At 38.1% G+C, this 20,327-nt stretch overlaps 1 protein-coding gene across 10 annotated transcripts in view; it reads left to right on the top strand.

The window, feature by feature from the left end:
- Positions 1-20,327, top strand: part of MACROD2 (mono-ADP ribosylhydrolase 2) — an 870,286-nt gene that overhangs the window by 591,704 nt on the left and 258,255 nt on the right. The window lies entirely within an intron of this gene.

The following is a 20,327-nucleotide window of genomic DNA, read 5'->3' as shown; positions in this document are numbered from 1 at the left end:
TAAATTAACATGATGCATGAAGTATAAAATATTTCTTGGTGAAAGGCCCAATTATTCCTATCCAAGTTTTTTCTTTGATGTGATCCTGCCCCTTCCCCTGGAAAAGAATGTATCTCTAAGCCAGGAGCCCAATCCATTAGAGAATTCTGTTGTTTGCATTGGCTCTAATGAGTGTGGAATATAGCATAGCATGGAAGAAGCCAGCATCAGAGGGATGCCCAAATTCATAATCATGCCATTTTATTTTATTTAGATTTAAGTGTTTTTAAAGGAATAAACCAGCCCAAGTTTATTTCAAAAATTACTGTCTCAAGGAGTCAAGAGGCTACTAGTAACTAATCTAGTTGTTTGGATACCTGTTGAGTTATATAAATCAACCAGCTCAGTTTGTATATTGCTGTTCATGACTACTTCTCCATATTTGTATTTCATTTTGAGAAGTCACCTTTCAGAAGGAAAGACAAAGATGAGCTCTCTTAGAGTTCTACAAAGCCCTGAATAGCTTCATTCAAGTATGAAATTGTTCTTGCTTTGAGCAGAAGGCTGTACAAGATCACCTCCAGTGGTGTCATAACCCTTCTAACCCATTTTTTTCTGGGATTCCAAGCTTCTTCTGTGTTTTCTTCATTGACAAGTGAGATTCATGTCAGGGAACCACACCATTACCTCAGATTCCTTGATGAGATATCACTGGGTGCTCCAGCAAAGAATGAAAAAAAAAGGAACATTGTGTCGTTTTGGGTGTTTTTAAAACAAATTTGTGATTAAATGTAGTGTGACAACTTAGTAATTATATCTTTTTCATGCCTTCCCATTTCTACAGAAAAATGTTGTCTATGAAGTATATTACCTTTGAGTTTTAAACACATTGTAAAAAGGCAGCTAATTTAATAGTTACAGTCAAATTTCATGGTGCAACTGAGCATCCTTGAAAGGAAGATTTCAATTAAATTGAGTCTTCAAAAATTAATCTAGTTAAAGAAGAATAGGTATCATCTTGACAGCTGTAAAACTACTCCTGAGTTTGAAAACTTGTACTAGAGCTGATGTGTGTCATAGTAGCAGCGATTTCATTACTTGAGTGCTATCGCATAACTAGTCTTGTATGTAGTTTTAATTATGCAACATAAATTTTCTATAGCAGCAAGAGAAACAAAAAGTGCCTTTGGTAAGATTTGTAGGCCTAGGTCATCAGCCACAATAATTTTAATACTGTACAATTGTTTTCTCTGATGTTTACCAATGAAAATTGCTAAGTGTATTCAGTTAATACTGGATCCCATACAGGCCTTAAAACTTTTTCTATTAGAACAGGGTAGTCATACTGGTCTGTGCTTGTGTGTCATTAAATAGCTTTTAAAAGCCCTGAGATGCTGAAGTTGCCTAGGAATAGTATTTGTGGCGTGATATATATCTATTAGTTTTACCACAAAGGAATTAACTTTTTTAACTTCTGTGACTGTATTAAGAAATAAATGCTGTGGGAGAACAGCTCTTTTTTCTTATTCTTTCCTTATTTCTAGGTGCACATCAATAGGCCCAGCTGCCCCTTATTTGTCCTGGTTTTCTTCTCCATAGCAGATATTCTCTCTTACTATATGTTTATATGATACCTATCATAATGTGCCTAATCAGTGTTGGAGACCCTAAATACTATTCTGGTAGAAATACAGAAAGTCAACATATATATAAATTTAGTTTACAATACCAACATAATCTCTAGTTCATATGTTTGGTGTCTGAAGGTCATCTCAAGAAGTATGAAAGGAAGTACATGTTTGGGGCTTTTAGGTGGCCTGTGAAAGGTAAAAATGTACTGCTATTAGGGCAAATAGTTTGTCCTGAAATGAAAGCTCATCAGAAGAGACTCAGACCTGCTATTCTGAGTCTTACTGAAGTACCTGAAAGACAACTTAAAGGTGTCTCTGCCTTGAAGGGTCGTTCACTGTGTTGTCCTTTTTTCTGCATCTTTGTTAGATAGGAATGCTACCATTTATCACTGGAAAGGGCAACTGCCTGTGAGGCAGAAGAAGGATAGCAGAGTCAGATGATTCAGTGTAATGAATGACTAATCCTGTTTCTAAAGCCAGAATCCTGTTTATAAGACGTATCCTGCACTCCTGTTCTGCACAATGCAGACCTTAGTGTGTAAATGGAAGGCTGCCTTGGGCCTGGGAGAGTTTGTGTGGGCTTGTTCTCAGAACATGTTTAAATCCACTTTGTGCTGCTGACTATTGGAAACACATCTATATGTTTTCTGCCTGAAGATGTGATACCCAAGTCAATAGTGTAAAATACTATTAATTACAATAATGAAAGGAAGCATCTCTTACAGTGGTCTGAATTTTCTCGATGGAAAAGCTTTTTTTAAAAACTGAATTTCTAAAGTAATAGAAAGTTAGATTTGTACACATGCTTTGAATTTATGCAGCTTGAGTTATTTGCTGGTGGCTGTATCTGCAGAAAAGGAACTGCATGCATGCATGCATTGCTGGGAATGAGTTGTTATTGCTTAAATTCCATATTAATAATTATTAATTTGATCAGGGTGTTGTGTAATTGTTTCCTATTTCATTAATCTATCAGAATCTGATTATTCAATTTAAGCTAGTTGTCTGTATCAATGAAATATTAAACAGCTTGTGAGAACACATTATGCTTACTGCAGAGGAAACACAGCAAGAGTCAAAGTTTACTTTTCTGTGAGTGCTGTTCAGGAGAAAGTTTGAATGCTTTTAAGAGCTTCTGCACAGAGCAGAATCATTGCTGGTTTTGTTTATTTAGCCGTAGTGGTATACATATTAAATTCCCCTTTAAGCTTGCTCAGAGTGAGACATCCAGAAACAAACATGCACCTTGTTGAACAGTGTTAAGTCAGAAGTTCAGTATGTCTTAACAAGGTGACTACAAAAATAAAAGTGGACGGCCTCTTTGTGTACCTGCCAGGCAAGCAGGAAAGAAGTCAACCATTTACTGAAGAGCTGGTTGGAGAGAGGGCTGGGAAAGTCACCTTCTGCTTTAAAATACACTTTGGGTCAGGTTTCTGCTTAATAGAGCTGAATTCAGTTTGTTTCTGGGCTGTCGCTGCTGCAGAGCAGTACAGGTTTGAGGGGTGTTTTGTGAGAAGAATAACTGTAATTGGCAATCCATTTCTTCATTTCCATGCTGTAGCCAGCCTTGACAAATTAATCACAATCAAACACAGGCTGTGGGAAGGGGGCGACCTGTGTAGCACAGAAGAAAAATGAGGCCTCATGCCGGCGTGACAGACTAATCTTTCAGTTCACCCTGTTAGACTGAACGAGGGGACTTGTTGGTGTGCCTGTCACCAGCACCTCCCGTAAACAAAGCCCCGGCTCTCAGTGCCAGGGTTTGGCGGGTGCAATAAAGGTTATTGAGTGCCACCTGGCACCTCGTTGATCACAGCTGTGGGGTGGGAGTCACCTGGGTTGGTCCTGAGGAGGAAGAGTCACCGTGCACTGACTTACAACATCCCCGGAGAGAGCACAACCTAAATTATTTTGTGAGGGGTGATGTTGCGTCTGGTCCCACAGGACCTGAAATTGCCTCTTAGTTTTGGAGCACATGTTATGACGACTGCACAAGAAGCCTGTCACAGCAACCTTTGTTGCTAGCAGGTCTGAGACATGATAGCCAGTCTCTGAAGTTGTCCCATGGAACAGAACTTACGTTGGTTCTAGATAGCAAGTTAAAAACCAGCAGCCTAAAGAACTAGATTTACTCTGTCAGCTATGGGAAAAAAATGAGATCTTTTGGTAGATGTTTTAGTTAGCATTCTTCTTTTGTACTTGTTGGAATGGTGCATCCTGTGTCTGGCTTCAAGTTTGGAATATGAGCCCCTATTTTAACCAATTTACTCATATTAATATGAGTACTTTATACTCATATTCTTTATACTATCTACTGCTGTGTGTTTTCCTCTGGAAATTAAAATGGAAAGAGCTAAATTCAGACTGGAATAAGTCAATATGCCTTGGTTTCAGAAAAGCTAGTGATTTGCACAAGCTGTGAAATGCTCCATTGCATTTAAAGGAACAGACGTAGCTCTTTTTGGTTGACTCTATTTGCTTTGACTCTAACTTGATTCATTTCAGCAGAGGAGAAATCTCGTCCAATGTCTCATACCTTTCTTAATCCATTCATTTTGGACAGAAAATATTGTATCTTGCTTCTTCTTGAAGGAATATCTAGCCTCTTGGAAGGCTATTTTAAAGTCTGATTTGTAAATTATTTGTGTGTGTGCTTTCAGTACTTTGCTTACATGTAATAGTGGAGTGCTTGTTTTCCTGTACATAATTAGATGATAAACTGTATCTATCATTTTCCAATTCAGTTTTGGACAATGCAGCATATCCCATTTTCCCCTTTCCTTTCTTTGATGTTTGAAAGTACTCTGTAACACATAAAATAGTGTGCTACTATTTCTGAGATAATAATTTCTAGTATGTGATGCTGTGACAGCAGAAACTCTCTGCCCATTTCTTTTTCATTTGTCTCTGGAATAAGAACGTTAAACCTCCACTTCCAAGAAGCCATTACATAAGGAAAATACCATCCTTCATCACACATTCTGAATTTTCTGTCAAAAACCGAATTCTGGTTGGGTTAGTCAAATTCGCTTCAAATTCACAGATCACTTGTTGAGGAAGGTACTGTTCAATCTGAATAATATTATGCTGGTCCTGCATGGAGAGGACCTGGTTTGTCCATCCCTGAGCTAAATAAGAGCCAATATAAACATCAGGATATTGTTCCAGATGGCTGCCAGGTAGCATGTTTTCTGTAGCCATCTTCCTTTTTTGTCAGGTTTTATGATCAAAAACATATTTTTAAAAATGGTAAAGAGGATGGTGTGAACTGGTGGGCATTCTAATGAGAAAAATACACAGTAGGAAGATCTAGAACTTAATCTTAAAAAGAAGCACTGCATCTTTAGGATAAGAGGAAATGGACTGTTCCACCACTGACCACTGTGTGGTGTGCAGTTGAAGCTTTATGTACCAGTTCATTACCCAATGTTGGAAAAAATGAGTATCAGTTTTATGCGGAATCCATATCAGCATAAATTGCCCAGTGTAGCCTGTGAGCAGTAGAGAGTGCAATCATAATAGCTTCCCAACTGATGCAGTTTTATGGTTTCAGAACATTAATCATTTTCTTATGCCCTTAATTACCCTAAGGTAGTTATATTTGTGTCCATAATAGGTGCTGAACATTACGCCACTGATAGTTTTTTAACCATTCTTTTTGTTGTAGCTAGTAAACACAATATAGCAGAACATTATGAGTTCAGAACATTTTTTTTTCTTGCCAAGGGCCATTAGGAACATCACTGCTGAAAGTCCGACAACATTTTGAACTGTATTTGCTAGCTGTTAGTAGTTTTCTGTTGGTTTTTCTTCTGACTTTAGGAATGAGAGAAGAATTTGCTTGCTAAACAGAATGGCTTAATTAAGAGGTGGTGATCTTTGACTTTTTTAGAAAAATAAAGCCTAGTTCCTAAAGTGAGAAAGGAAAAGTTGCTCCATTTTAAACAGCACAATAAATACAATATATGGAAGAAAACATGCTACTTACATGCTGACCATGCTCAGTGCTTTAGGAATCTTCTATTGTATTTTGCTGATGACTTCATAAATTATAGTTTACTAGTTTTTCAGTAAAGCAATAGGTTACAAAGGAAGAGGTGAAATTCAAAGATACCTTCTTTTTGAAGCTGTCAGCCATGATGCAGGTGATAAGAGTGCATATTGGCAATTCTTCTGTGTTGTTCCTCATAAGGATTTCAGGTTGTGCAACCTTATACCAGTATCACTATTATGTGGCCTGGTTAATGAATTGTCACCATTTTATTTCATACAGGTAATCAGAAGAAACAATTATATATACCAAGCTTGGCAACCAAGAAGTAGAGAATGTACAACTGGCAAACTGAATGTACAAAAATCTCTAGCTGTTTAATTTGTTTGCATACACAAGGTTTTATCAACTCCCTGTGTATACTTTCAGTTGATGTTTTTCAAAATTGTGTACAACTGGCTGGGAAGTGTTTAACTACTCTACTATTAAATATCTTTCATAATAGCAGCATACTCAAAATTGTCTCCCCAAGGGCAGTCAGTGATGTCCTAGTTGTGGAGTATCTTGCATCTGACGGTAAAGGACTAACTACTTAATGCTTTCCTAGCTTGGTCCATGTTTTCAAGATTTCTTTTCTTAGTGGCTGACCTTCTGAGTTTCTCATGTTGATTACTTGGCATTTATGCTGACCTTAACTAAGCTGAACACCTTCTGAAAAGAACTAGGTATAAATGTTCTCTGTCAGCACTTATGCCAATAAAACATGGACTTGTAGTTTCTAAACATATATTGTTTAAATTACGTATGATCTCAAGAAAGTATATACTTTTAAAAAAAATTACATTGGATAATGAATTATGTTTACTTAATAGACCAATTTTCACAAATTATTGAAGTTTTATGGTATCAAAGCTTCTGTCTAGGAAGGGGTCACCTTGATATTTGCACTGAATATATTTCAGCCTTGGCTCCACATTTTATCATTCTTGGTGTCTTAAGTCTTCTCTGACATCCACAATTTTTTTTTTAATTTACTTATTTTTATTATTTGCTTTTATGACTTACTGTCAACATATTTCACTGGTTTTCTACTGACTAAACAAAACGGTTCTGCTTGAATTTCATGTGTAGTCTTAATTTTGTAACTTTTAATGTATGATCCCTGCTATTTAGTTTGCTCTGTATTTATCGCTTGTTTTTGTCACTGCCTACTAAATACATTAATGTTTCTGGATCTCTAAACTATTAGTCTCCTCTCTTCCCCTAAAATGTCAGAACTGATGATAAAACACACTTCCTCTTCTTCAACAAATCAAAATATCCACCTAGTAAATACTAGCAGGTAATTGTGTGCTTCAAGCAAATCCAACCTGTTTGTAATTTTCCACGCATAAGACAGTATCATCACGCTAACACTCATCAGATGCAGTTTTTAAAAAGATACTTTGCTTTAAAAAAAAACAAAACAAAAGCACCAATAAAACATGCCAGCAATCCCATCTAAACACTGCTCTGCTGCTCCCTTTCCCCCAGCTGGGTGGATGCCTGCCCTCCGTCCAGCAGCTCACTCTGCCAGTTTCCTTGCTTGCCCCATGCCAGGAGTCACAGCCCCCTCAGGTCTGTCAGGCTGCCTGCTTGCATGACAGCTTGCTAATGTGTTTCCAGCCCAAGGAGACCGACTGGAAAAAAGCCCTACGTTGAAGCTCACCCATCTTTCTTGATTTGGACTAAATCAAAGGGTGTTGACACAAACTTTTCAGTCAGCAGGTCTGAGTGTGGTGTAGCTCCTGGGGAAAAAAACATGGGTTGCTTGAGGCGGTAGCATCTTCCCCTGCTAAAACTGGATTTAGGTGGTGATGTCCTCCTGTTCTCAGACCTTGCTTTCTTAAAATTAGCATGGGAGCTTTTTTTCATTTGTTTACTGAGTTTTCAAAAGTTCTTCAATCCTTTTGAATCATCAATTATTTTCAGTGTTTGTCCGGTGGAATTCTCTCACTCTTACATATGCAGGACAGGAGAAAGGTGTATATATAGGAACTGATGGGAACCAGTAGGAAACAAGATCCGTATTAAAATTTCAGCATAAGAAAGGTCCCAGAAGCTCACAGATATGTTGTGTCCTGCATTGACTCAACACTGTTATTGCACAGTAGCTCATTCTTCAAATAGTGTTCTAACCAGTTTTGAAACTGTTTGCACAAGCTGGTCTCACCGCTTTCTTTGGCATCTCTTTTCCCCTCCAGCTGTTTCAATCAGCAGAGAGAATATTTTCTCTAAATTCTATTGCAAAGAGAGTTTTTTAATTCATGTTAATTTCCCTTCTTTTGGTGTTTTCTTGAACTCAGATTAGACAGCAATTAGTCTTTCTGTTTGCTCATATTCTTTTGTGTCTTAGAGGTTTATGATAATCTTCTATTTTTTAAGGAATACAAATTCTCCTTTGACCCTTCTGAATTTTGGAGATCCTTCTTTCATTTGAACATCCTATTGTTTTTTTCCTTCCCAATTCTTAGAATTTTTTGAAGTTAAATACAAAGTATTGCACATATGGTGGTTTTAACATGGTTTTATTAGTATTTATTACAGCTTTAGTATAATGTAGTTTAATTTATTCTTAACTATTTTAGATAGCAACTGCAATTTTATTTTCTTTTTTGAAATAATTTGAAGTACAAACATTAAGATTTTCAGTTGCATAACCCTACATACTTTCAGTCCATTATTCTTTTTCTGTCTCCGGGTAAGTTAAGTAGCTTTTATTTGCATAAACATCAAGCTGCATGAGATTATTTTTCAAAGCTCAAATATACAAATGTAAAATTCAAGGGAGCATAGGTATTCATCTCATTGGTTTTGACTCATCATTATTGTGAGTTTTCTTGCTTTGTTGTTGAGGTCCTTTCTTCAGCAATTGATTTATAAAAATTAACCTTTTTTCTTGTAGAATGGCAGTCTGTTAACTTTGTAAATCTAACTGGGAACATCTAACTGGAATTGCTTCCCCATCCCTCAAACCTTTTTGTTTGTGAAAAAATTATTTTGATGGACTCACCAGCAGAAGTACTCTCATGACTTAATTTTCCATTCTCTTCCTTTTTAATAGGTCTTTTGTGTGTTATGACATCCTTTTGCAGTCTTTCAAATTGTGGGGTTTTGGTGAAAGAAAAATAGTATAGTGTCAGAGAAATTTGTGGTAGTGTGGTGGTTTGACCTTGGCTGCCAGATGCCCACCCAGTTTACTTTCTTACTCCTCAGCAGCAGCAGAGCAGGGAAATAAGACAAAAAACCTTGTGGACTGAGATAAAGATAGGGAAATCTCTTGCCAAGTACCTTTATGGCATAAACAGGCTTCACTTGTGGAAAGCTAAATTTATTTATTGCCCGTTAGTGATAGTCAAAGATCTTCACTGCACCCCCTCTTTCTCTGGCTCAACATTTCCCAGCCCCCAAATCCTCTCCCTCTTCCACAGGAAGGGCTCACAGGACTTTTTCTCACAAATATTTTTTCTCTTCACTGCTGAGCACTGTTTTGTCCCTTTCTTAAACCACCTTTGCCTAAGGTACTGCTGGCATCATGTAGGATTAAAGCTGTACCCTGTGGTGGGGCGGGTGGAACCAGCTGAAACTGGGCCCAGCGACTGTGGGGAAGCCCTGGACTCCCTTCACAGGGCCCCACAACCCTCCCACTGCCCAGCCTCCACGCCTGTACACAGTGCAAGAGCAAAAAGTTAGCCAGAGATGGGGAAATAGGAAGTTTTAGTTTAGTTTAGGGGTATTCTTCACCATATTTTCTGTGATCACTTGCAATGGGAGGGGGAGAGTTTGTGAAATGCCTTTTCCAGTTCGAAGACATAGAGCTGGGAGAGACACTTTACCCCATTGATGGGTTAAATCTTGCCGGGAGAGCTGAGGTAAAACATCTATAAATGCACCCAAATTGCCCTGACTTCCCTAGATTTTGCCCCACACAGCAATAATTTCCCCTCTTCCTTGCAGTTTGTTTTCGTTTGGTTGGGGTTTTTTTGTTGTTTGTTTCTTTTGTTTGCTTGTTGGGTTTGGGTTTGTTGTTTTCTTTTTGTTTTGTTTTGTTTTTCTTTTTTCTTGTCCCCAGAGATGTGAGGAAAACCAGACAAAGTGCTGAAATAATCCCAGCCCGACTCAATGTTGCAGCAGTGTTTTTCACAATCTGGAGATGTGCAGCTGTCATGTTAATGCAATCTATCTTGAATGTGATTGTGTGTATAGAGAGGACCCCTTTGATCTGATAAAATTAATGGAAATCACATTAGCTAGAACCTCTGTATAATCTCAACTCTTAACACATTTGGTTTCAATTATGTAAAAAGCTCTTTTGAACTCACCCACCTTCTTTTTACATTTCCCCTAATTAAACATCCCTTATTTCACCTACTTTGTTGCATTGGTTAATAATCAATGACATTTTTTTGTCCAATATGTCTAAATGCTTTTCCATGTGGTTGTCACTACCTGGGATGTTCCGTTTCTGAGAGGATTAGCTGTGTTTGGTTGTGGTGTGGAGATCTGTCTCAAAAGTCTCATTTCCCCCCAGCGTAGCGTGGGGCATCTCATGCTGAGCGTACATGTAAGCTAAATTGAATAAAGTGCTGGAATAAGCTGCCCCTTTTGCTGCCACATGGCCACATTTACAAGGAAATTGAGGTGGGAGGTCAATTTTCACTTAAAGTCTCAGGTTGGAGAGGCCTAGGTTTTAAGTGGAGGTCTTTAAATCTCACTTGTCTGACAGGTGGTAAGAAATTTACATTTAAATTGTACAGATCAGCTCCCTATTTGTACTGGGATGTTGGACAAAAGAAATTTCTTTGTCTTCCATATCCTTTGCTGCTTCATCTAACCAACCATAGCATAGGCTCCTTCTTTTCAAATATGGGTGTTGCTTCTGACAGTAGTAATTGTCATTTGTGCTGGCATTTTTCTTTCTATTATAATTTGAATATTGTTCAAATTATGGAAAATGACTTTGTTTGGGGCTTTTTCCCCTGAAGAACAGCCTCTTGCAAAATGTAATCTTTTTAATTTAAAGCAGGATTTACCAGTGTTGGTCTAGCCAGAAATGTTGAAGTTTGTTAAACCTTGCTAAAAGTTAGCAATTTCCTTTTCCTGCTGTAGCAAAACACGGTTGCTTGTATAATGATTTAAAATAAAATAAATAATCATGCTGACAACTTGTCAGAATGCATGCTGAAAATGCTTTTTAAAACACGTGTTAGTAAGACCTAAAGTTCATATCAAGACTAAATTGGAATCGAATTTGTGGGATTGGAAGTGCCATAAACTAGTTAATTAACTTCATTTTTTGATTGAAGTATGCAAAATTCAGTAGATGCGTAATTGTGAGTAAAATGCCAATTAGAGATATTAGCAGAAACCACATTTTAAAAAAAAAATACTTGTTTGACAATTCTGTGATCTTTTGATATACTGAAGAACCTGATGAAATATGGGGTATTTTGTTGATCAACTAGTGGTGTTGGGTCAAAAAGTCAAGTGATGCTAGGAGCTGATTGTCAGATAATAGGTTAGCATTAATGGAGTGCTAACATTTATATATAGCGTGTGAGTGGATGAGTCCTTGAAAATAGAAAGCAAGTGGAAGAAGAGTCAGGGTTTTCCAAGAGATTATGCTATTTTTGTATTTTACCCACTAATTGTTCTATACTTTTTAGCACATGATGACTTGCTAAGAAAGTATGAGGTGCGGTTGTGACTAGTCAGATTTGCTGAAGCTGAAACCAGAGTTTTAAATTTTAAGTTTGCATTATCTGTGCCATAAAATGGTTTTCTTATTAATTCAATCCCTAAAACTCTTTCTAATAACATTTCTCCTTTTGTGTGCATTGCTGTGAGCTCAGGTAGCAGAACAAGAAGAGTTTTCAGTACAGCATTGGGAGGAAGTTTGAATAGCTGGTGGCTTACACGTACTTTTTCTTTCACAAAGTTGCTGCAATACAGCCTCAAATTAAGTTATGCATGTAGAGTGGGTTCTCTGGGTGATGATACATGCAGTAGCATTAAAATCAAAAAAGGTGCACTCTAACCCTTGCTGTATAAAAGGAAGGAAATGTATTTTAAGGTGGAGCGTACCCTCTGCCAGGCAAATGACTTCTATATAAATGGAGCAGCATCTAGGCAAGAAGGAGGAAGTGCTTCCTCTTAAAAAATTAATGCATAAAATGTTGAGATAGTGCAATGATGTGTCAAGTGAAATATCCTGTACAAGCACTTGTTTTAGCAGCATTTGTGTAGCGGGTGTTGAAGTACTTTGAAGTGGGCTACTGCACATTGGAGAGCAGAAGCCAATAAGCATCAAAAAGAATATGTCTCAAGTTCCCCCCACCTCCTTCCTCTTTCTTCCAAAGTATTACGGGCATTTTTGAACTCTAGATCGTTTGGAAATATTTCAATTCTGAATGGTTGTAAATTTCCTGAATACAATAGCTGCCAGTCTGTGCGATCCTTTGGTATGGTTTACCACTGGCTGAGGCAGGAACAGGGAAAAAATCTGCAGTGAGAACTATACACAGAAACCAAGAACCAATAATGTATTTGTTAAAAAGAGTAAAGTAAGTAGTTTATATATGCCTCACTCAGCATATTCCCTTTTTACGCAACCCTGACGTTTTTCCATATATGGATTTTTTTTTTTAAAGATGGAAGAACATTTTGTTTAGTTTTTTTTCCTCAAGGACCAAATACATGTAATTTTAGCTGATTTTTTGTGAGTGCTCTTAGGAAACCTTTGATTTCTCTTTGAGAGGAGATGAGAACTGTACTTCAGTGTGAGTAACGTCAGATTATTTTTTTTTTTGTTCTCGTTTGCATGTGGCCTTCACCAAGTACTCTGTTCATTTTAGATAATCCAGCTTGGTCCTTGGATTGCATCTGTCAGAGCAACTGGATGTGGTGGAAGTGATTTAAAGAATTTATGTGACTTTATTTTTGTCCACTTCCTATTTATGCTTTATTCCTCTGAAATTTCTCAGATTTTCATATTGCCATCTCCCTTCATTTTGCTGTGGTAGCTTGTCTTCCTTCATGTCCCTTAAATGCATGTGTATCCCCAGCTCCTGTCAGTGTGCTGCTTATTAGTCAAAATAGCAAGAGCTCCAGCAAAGCCAACAGCCCTGATATTGTCTCTGCCAAATTCCGCCATCCCCCCCGAAACCCTGCACACCCCATCTTGCATCAAGAACTCTTGTGCTCTCTCCGTCTCCTCCTCTTCCTCTAGCCCAGTCTGCTGCTCTTACAGGAGCTTTCCTGGCTCCCACTGCCTGCACAAAGATCCTGTCAGTGGGGAAAAGACAGACCCACTCATAGCAATTTCTCCCCCTTCTCCTCCTGCCCAGCCTCTAGTGGCAGATGCATTAAGTAGACACTAGGGACTCCAGCAGGTAGAAGCACATCAAGAATATCTCAATTTCTGGCAAGCTTCAATTAGAGTTTGCAATCAATTGCAAGATGCATTTCCATAGGGAACCATACTTTGTGAGGTCCAGGATCATTACTTTACTCCTATTGCTGAACAGCAAATCTCTGGATCCTTAGGCTTTCCTTGGTGCTTAGGGGCACTGTGTGTCAAGAAAGGGCTAGGATAGTGTCAGTAAAGGTTAAGCATTGCTGCATTAGGCCACTTTTTTTTTTTTTTTTTTAGAAAATCTACCAGTTTCTGGTGAAATTCAGAGTGTGTGGATTTGAAGGGTTTTGTTTGGTTAATTTTTATCTCTTGAAGCATTAGCAAGGCACATCAGGAAGGATCGATTCCTTACATATTGCTTCAGTAGAGAACATCAAGGCCTTCTTATTTAAATCAGTGGGTAGAATAAATGTTTAACCTTGTAACTACAATCAAGCCAACATCCCATTGCTGTTCAATTCAGTGTATGATGGGAGATTTCACAGCTGACTAGTGTTTTACACTTTGTTTTAAATTACTTTTGCTGTATTATGTTGCCACCCTAAAAAAAAAATTACTTGCTTGCTGTATATGGATAAGTAGAAGATGAACTACTGTGAATTAAGGAGCTCCTGTACACTTTGAAACCAGTTTCAATTAACGTTTCTGTGTACAACACTTGTTTCTGGAATAGCAGTTCTGGATATGGCATATAGTGTGTTTTAAGAAGAATGATGTACTTGAGTTCAGGAACAGCTGTGTGCAAGTGTCTAAATGGCTGTGTAATTTACAGAAATGTTGCATATACCCTCTCATAGGTAGATTTTATAATTGTGTAACTACCTGTGTAAGTAAATTGCTCACTTGCATTTGAATTCTGTATACTTTCTCTTGCCACATGAGTGCTAATTGCCAGAGTAGCGAGATGTTTTCCCTTCCAGTCTTGTGGTGGTAGCTTTCTGCTGTTTCCCTTATTATGCTCAGCTTGAAGCCTTAATGTTCCACTTGGGCATTAGAAATGCCCTGACAGGCAGCAAAGCTCCATCACATAGCACACTAAACAGTACAGCTCAGAAGCAGTTTCCTTCCCACAGTCTGGGTATTGCTTGCTATTTATTTTTTTTTACAAGACTGTTAGAGGACCAGTTTATCCATTATGTAATCTCCCTGGAATCATACTCCCTGTAGATGCTGGAGAAAGAATTAATCCAAATTCTTGTCATGTAATAAAAAAATCTATCGGCTGCTTCAGAAAAGTGAAATTCTTGCAAATATGCAGCTCTCCTGCAGAATTCTGGTGTAATACCTTCTGCAGTAACGTACTTGTAGGGAAGCTATGCTCCTCTTCAGCAGCCCAAGTGTACGTGCATATTCAGTCAATTTTTTTTTTTTCCTCCCAATGCTAACAAATATTAAACAGCTTGGTAACTTAAAATCTAGTTTTTATGCAGTAGAATCCTAAGACCTTGTTTGTGCAAGCCTGGCTCTGTTCACATGACCTAAATAATTACTGCTTATGCCTACTTTCAGCTGAGACTTTTAAGACAATTTTATAGCAGGTATTTTCCTGATGATGTCAATGTAGTAGAGTGTGAAGTGAAGCATGGTAGGGTATAATGTGTTTCAGAGAAACAGCAAACAGCAATGACGTGACTTTTCTTGCATCTTACCCACCTTCTTGTAACTGAGCTCTCTTTAAATGCAGCCATAAGCTGAGTCCACGTTTGCAACTACTACAGAAAAAGCAGCTGAGTTGTAGAAGAAGGTAGATTGCTGTGCTGATCAGACAAGAGGCCAGTGTCAGTCAGCACAGCAATGAGCACACAGTGGGCAACTTTCCTGACAATCTGAGTCTGAGGCCAGGTCTGTTGTCAAGACAGCCAGAGCATCTTGGCCTGCAACTTGTCTTGGTTTTGTTGTCTTTCCTGAGGTTTAAAATGTACCCTGGTGCCAATATTGACCCTTGATGTAACCAGAGGTCACTGAGTTACCCACTGAATTTCTGTGAATGAAAAAGGGCTCACCTTCATTTCAGTACTGTATACTCTACCTGTTTGTCTCACTACTGCATCGTACCAGAGACATTTCAGTTCTTGCCTGAGTTGCTAGATGCTTATTTTGGATTTCTTTATTAACCATCCTCTACCAGCTGCCTTTTTATCATGTAAGCAATTGAATGCAATTGGCAGTCATGCTTCAGTAACTGCATGCATTTTCCTGTTGCTGATGAATTTTTCACTCAAGAAAAATGAAAAGGCATGTTCCTTGCTTGAGAGGAATTGAGAGACATATAAGGATTTCTTCAGAAGAATGATTTTGTTCATGCATTTTGAAAATTTCTTACATTTTTCTTATACATGCTAATTAATTACTCTAGTATAGTCTATAAGGCCTACAGTGAATATGTGCAGCTTTGTTTCCTGGAGTAACTTGGGCAACAGAAAGGTTACCGGCTTTCAATAGTATTTAATTTCACTGTCTTTCACTTTTTGAGTGGACAGCAAATAAGGTTTTCTCTGGCTGAAGAAGTTCAGTAAGGGCAAGGTAGGTTATTTAGCAGAAGATTCATGTCTTTCCTCACTGGTCCTCAGTGCAGCAGCTCCACATGAGGGCAATTCTTTTCCAGGTTGTGAGAATCCACAGAAGTGATCAAGCTACCAGCTTGTCACCTTGCTTACCCAATCACCATGTGATCATGGTTATATTGAAAAAGGGGGGGAGGGAAGGAGGGAGAAAAAAAAACCCTCAAAAATAGCAGCAACGTGAGCTTGTTGGTAGGGTGAAACCATCTCTGCTTCTAAAGAGGCCAGATTTAGTATGGTAATGGGAATCAACCTAGCATGAGCCAATTCATTTCGACTACTAAAATACATTTTTGACAAGATGATTATATGGGATCAGTTGCAAGATTATAGTTTCACAGCTGAAGGACAAGTGAATGTATTGAGTAACCCCACCTCAGGCACACTGTGCTGTGCATCTCATATGTTTCCTTTTATTGTCATAAAGTGATAAGGCTGAAGTGTTATGATTAGCGTGTTATCAATAGCCAACCTTAATGCACATGACTGTAATGTAGCACAGTTATTCACATGTCTGTTATGATTCAGAAATAATTTTTAGCATCAATAATAATACTGGTTTCTGAACTTATATGAAATAAAGTCTTGTTGCCTTTTCCTCTTTGCTTTTTCCCTGCAGAGCAGACCTTAGGTACTCTTCCACAGTTTGAAAATGGGACTGTTGAGCTACTATTTGAAGAGCCTCTATATTTTATTAAATATCATTAACAAATATATAAACTAAATAAATGGAAGTTAGTACATTTTGACAGTCATGTTGATTGAACAAAGGGACTCCGGTTTGAATTTAGAGCACAGGAACAGTCTGTAAAGTGTTATATCTTGATAGATGCACAAAGGTGACAGTGTAGATACTTTTCTGAGAAGGCACTAGAAACACAGAAGTATTTGTGTTGATGTGCAATTGGTTCTTTTTATGATTTGTTTCAAAATGTAACCAGTAAAACTGGCAAAGAAGAATATTAGGATTGTGATGAGTCTTTCAGAAGCCAGAGAGATGGGAGCATATTTAAAATTAATGAAAATCTGTCTAGCATTTAGTCTGTGCTAACAAATACAGATGCAGACCTTTTTTTACCAGAATGAATTAATTTACAGAAAACATTAAGCATTTCAGTTAAACTGACAGATTATAACACTTATCCCTGCAGCTACTGAAGCGAGTTTCTGGATTGACATTTATTCGTTAGTATTATAACCTAACCAATATAGTCTGTTATCATCTTCAGCTGTATGATATTAAAGGTTGATTATTTAGTACTTATGCTTTGTTAATGGGCTTTTCATGTGAAGGTGACATTACTCAATTGTAAATTAGACATTTTTAATAAGATACAGCATTGGCTTGAGCACAGTAAGAGATGGATGAAACTACAAGCATCTCTGTACTATTTAGGAGTCACATAAATAGATTTCTATTAATTTTACCTCTCATAATCCTATTTGCACTTTTACTGAAGAACTTCTAGTGTGTTTTTCAGGTACTACACATACAAATTAAGCATACAGTAAGACACACAATAGTGTGAATATTTCTCTGCTGAATCCCCAAGAACAAAGTGATGAGCATTTACACTAGTGTCAAACAACAGGGAAATCATTGCATATTTTCTGTACATGGATGAAACAGGGAGACTTATGTTCTCATCAGTAGCTTTCCAGGGAGTAAATATAAAATGCAAGGCAAACTTCAATCAGTATCTCTACAGTTACTATCACTCTTCTCCTCCACACTCTTCTCTTCAAAACCAGCACATTTATTTAACATGTAATATTTAAAAATAATTCTGCCAGATCTTATTATGCATTCTCCAGAAAATTATGACCATGATGATTGCAAGAATTTGTACAGTGTGCAGCTTGTCCTGGCAGCCGTTTCTCAGATCAGTGTTTCAATTTACAGGAATAAGGTTGTAAAGTCATAAAAGAGGCACAGAAGTTATTCAGTTTGAAAACCTTTAAAAGCTGTCACAAGCTGTCACCTTGGGTGATCTTTGTGGAAGGACATAGCAAAAGCAGTGGAGTTTAGATGAGGTATTTTTATGTGATAGTAGCAGGATGGGGTTTTTGTATTGGAGAGTATGAAGGGCGTAGTTGTTCATCTTAGGGAGTGAGTGCAGTAGTATATACATCTATTTCCAACTCAGAGGAGAGGAAAGTTTGAAGCTGGGCTGTGGCTTTACTGATGCTGGTACTCAAATTCATGTTAAAGCTGGCACTTGCTTTTCTATAGGTGTGTAGATAGACAGCTGTCCTGTCTGGAGTGACATGTTATCTGTGACATTTTATGACTGGGCAAAGATGTGAGAGTTTTCATGACAGTTTCCAAGAATATTGCAAAGGTTTTGAATTGATGACTGTTTCTGGAGACACAGCTGCAATAGTCTTTTCTCATATGGCCAAAGGGACAGGCACGTGGAGAAGGTCAACAGTGACATTCTTTTCAGAGTTGGCAGTGTTGAACAACCAGAGCAAAGCCCAGCTGTGGCCTCCCATGCACATGGGACCTACCTCTCCTTCACCCTCTGGGTCTTTCAAACGCTGCAGAACTTTCTGCACACCCTTGTTCCTACTGACTTACCAAGTTTGCACCCACTGTGGTGTCAGCTGTGATGAATAAAGCTGCACTTTAAAGGAGGGCTCATGAACTGAGAGGGGCACAAGAGGCTGCTTGGATTTGCTCTATTTGAAGGGTTGGGAGTATACCCTGGTAATAGATGGTGAGATTTGATTAACTGGTGCTGTAGAATGCAGAAGAGTACAGTAAAATTCTCACTTGCTGAAGGTGCTCTTCAAGAACCAAAGATATAACCTCCACTGTTTTTGTGGTGTAGTAGTGGGATTTGTTGCCATAATACTGGCTCTGCCACTGAAGGATGTAGGAAACCCAGCTGAAGCTAGAGGCCTTTGTGTGTGGGTAGGCACAGGTTTCACATGGCGCTTATCCGTGACAAAACATGCCAACTCTCCCCTTTTCTCCTGCCAAATAAACCCAGTGAAGTCCCATGGAGGCACCACTTGCCTGTACCTCGCGGCTAATGCTTCTTTGGCTTTTTGTGCCCTTGTCCTTTTCAGTATTCTGGAGGAGCACTCACTGCAGTAACATGGGCCAGTGTCACTCTTATTACTTTGCCTGTTTTATCTTTTGTGAAATTGAGCCTTTAGCCAGAATTGCCTGAGCTGCTGCTCCAGAAGTCGCTTAACTGTGAGGCTTCTCAAGCTCATTTCTCTCAAGTAATTTGATTCCCACGTGCTCACTGAGATTGCTTTTTCACTGAAATGAAAGGGGAAAGGGGAATGGATGCATGTATAGGAGTGGACCAGAAGTGTTGTGTCAGACAACTGTATCTTAGAGATAAAAACAATACAAAAATGTGTTTAAAAAAGATCCCATCTTGCTTTATCTCCCCAGCCCTATGAAACAAAATGTTTTTCCACTCAAGAATAAGAGATACAGGGTCTTTTGTGCTGATGCCAGGTGTGGAACAGGAGGCCAAATTCCATCCTGTTTATGCATAAAGCCAATAAGGTTATCCTTTCACTAGCATTAACAGAAATGTGTGTAAAATACTAATTAGATTCTTTTTTCTCCTTTGCTATCTAGTCATAAAAAGGCTTCTATGGATTTCAAGATATTTTTTTAAATCTCACACAGAATTAAAGGCTTTTTATTTTGGTTGCTAAACTTTCCTTTACATTTTGGTTACTTAGGAATAGTTGGAACATCAGTTTTCTAGATAAGCTTGTATTTAAGATTGGTTAGTATGGCAGCAGTTTTCTAAATAATGTACAATTTATGGAGAGGTTCTGTAAAATCTCCAGTACTTTATCACACTTTTAGGCACATACCTTGCTTCAAGGGAGTGAAAATAAGCCTGAGAAGCTAATCTTGCTGGAAAGAGAATTGTTCTGAAAATAAACCACTCAGTGCATAAACAATGGCATATCAGTTGTCCAAAATGTATGTTTCTGCCTCTGCACGGCATTCATTGTATGTCCAGGCAGATCTACCATACTCAGGGTACAGAATTGTAAAGAAAGTCCTGTTTTGTTAGATAGCATATTACTAGTTTAAGCAGACGGTCTACTTAGAGGTCTGTTACTTTATATGATAAAAATGAGGCACTTGGTAGTCCCTGCTTTGGGTTTCGTTACTGTTCATTAGTTTGTGTCATAAGACATATGCCTTGATGAGATCAGCAGCATTATTAAATGTCACAAGAATATATTTTCCCAGCGTCAGTACAAGAATCCACAGTAATGCTTGTAGGATCTTAGCTAATTTTTCTGTCTTAAAAAAAAAAAAAAAAAAAAAAAAATTCCAAATGAGCTTTATTGATAAACTCTGTGCAAAGGAAGCACGTGATAAATGTCAGTATTACTCAGACACTGTCGGGTTTACTTGCCACTTTTGTTGGATAGCTGTCACCTATCACTTCAAAACCATGCACATTCTGCTGGACAAAATCATTGCAGAGTCCGGTTACAGGGAGTAGTGTTTTGGGGATTTGACTCAGCAAGTGCACAATTTCTGAAAAAGGGCTAAAGAAGATGCAAGTTCAGAGGATACTGTGCCAGGTTAAAAAGCTGGTCACACCTATTAATTTTTCCAGCATCTGCTTTTTCAATTTATGGTGCAAGGGTGATGTCTGATGTAAAAAAAAACTACGTACGCAACTGTGTGCCAAATTTCATTACTGTTTCTGTCTGGC

This window comes from Heliangelus exortis, chromosome 3, assembly GCF_036169615.1.
Source record: "Heliangelus exortis chromosome 3, bHelExo1.hap1, whole genome shotgun sequence".
NCBI lineage: Eukaryota > Metazoa > Chordata > Aves > Apodiformes > Trochilidae > Heliangelus > Heliangelus exortis.
Note: the sequence above shows the minus strand (reverse complement) of the source record. Positions and strands in the feature narration are given on the sequence as shown.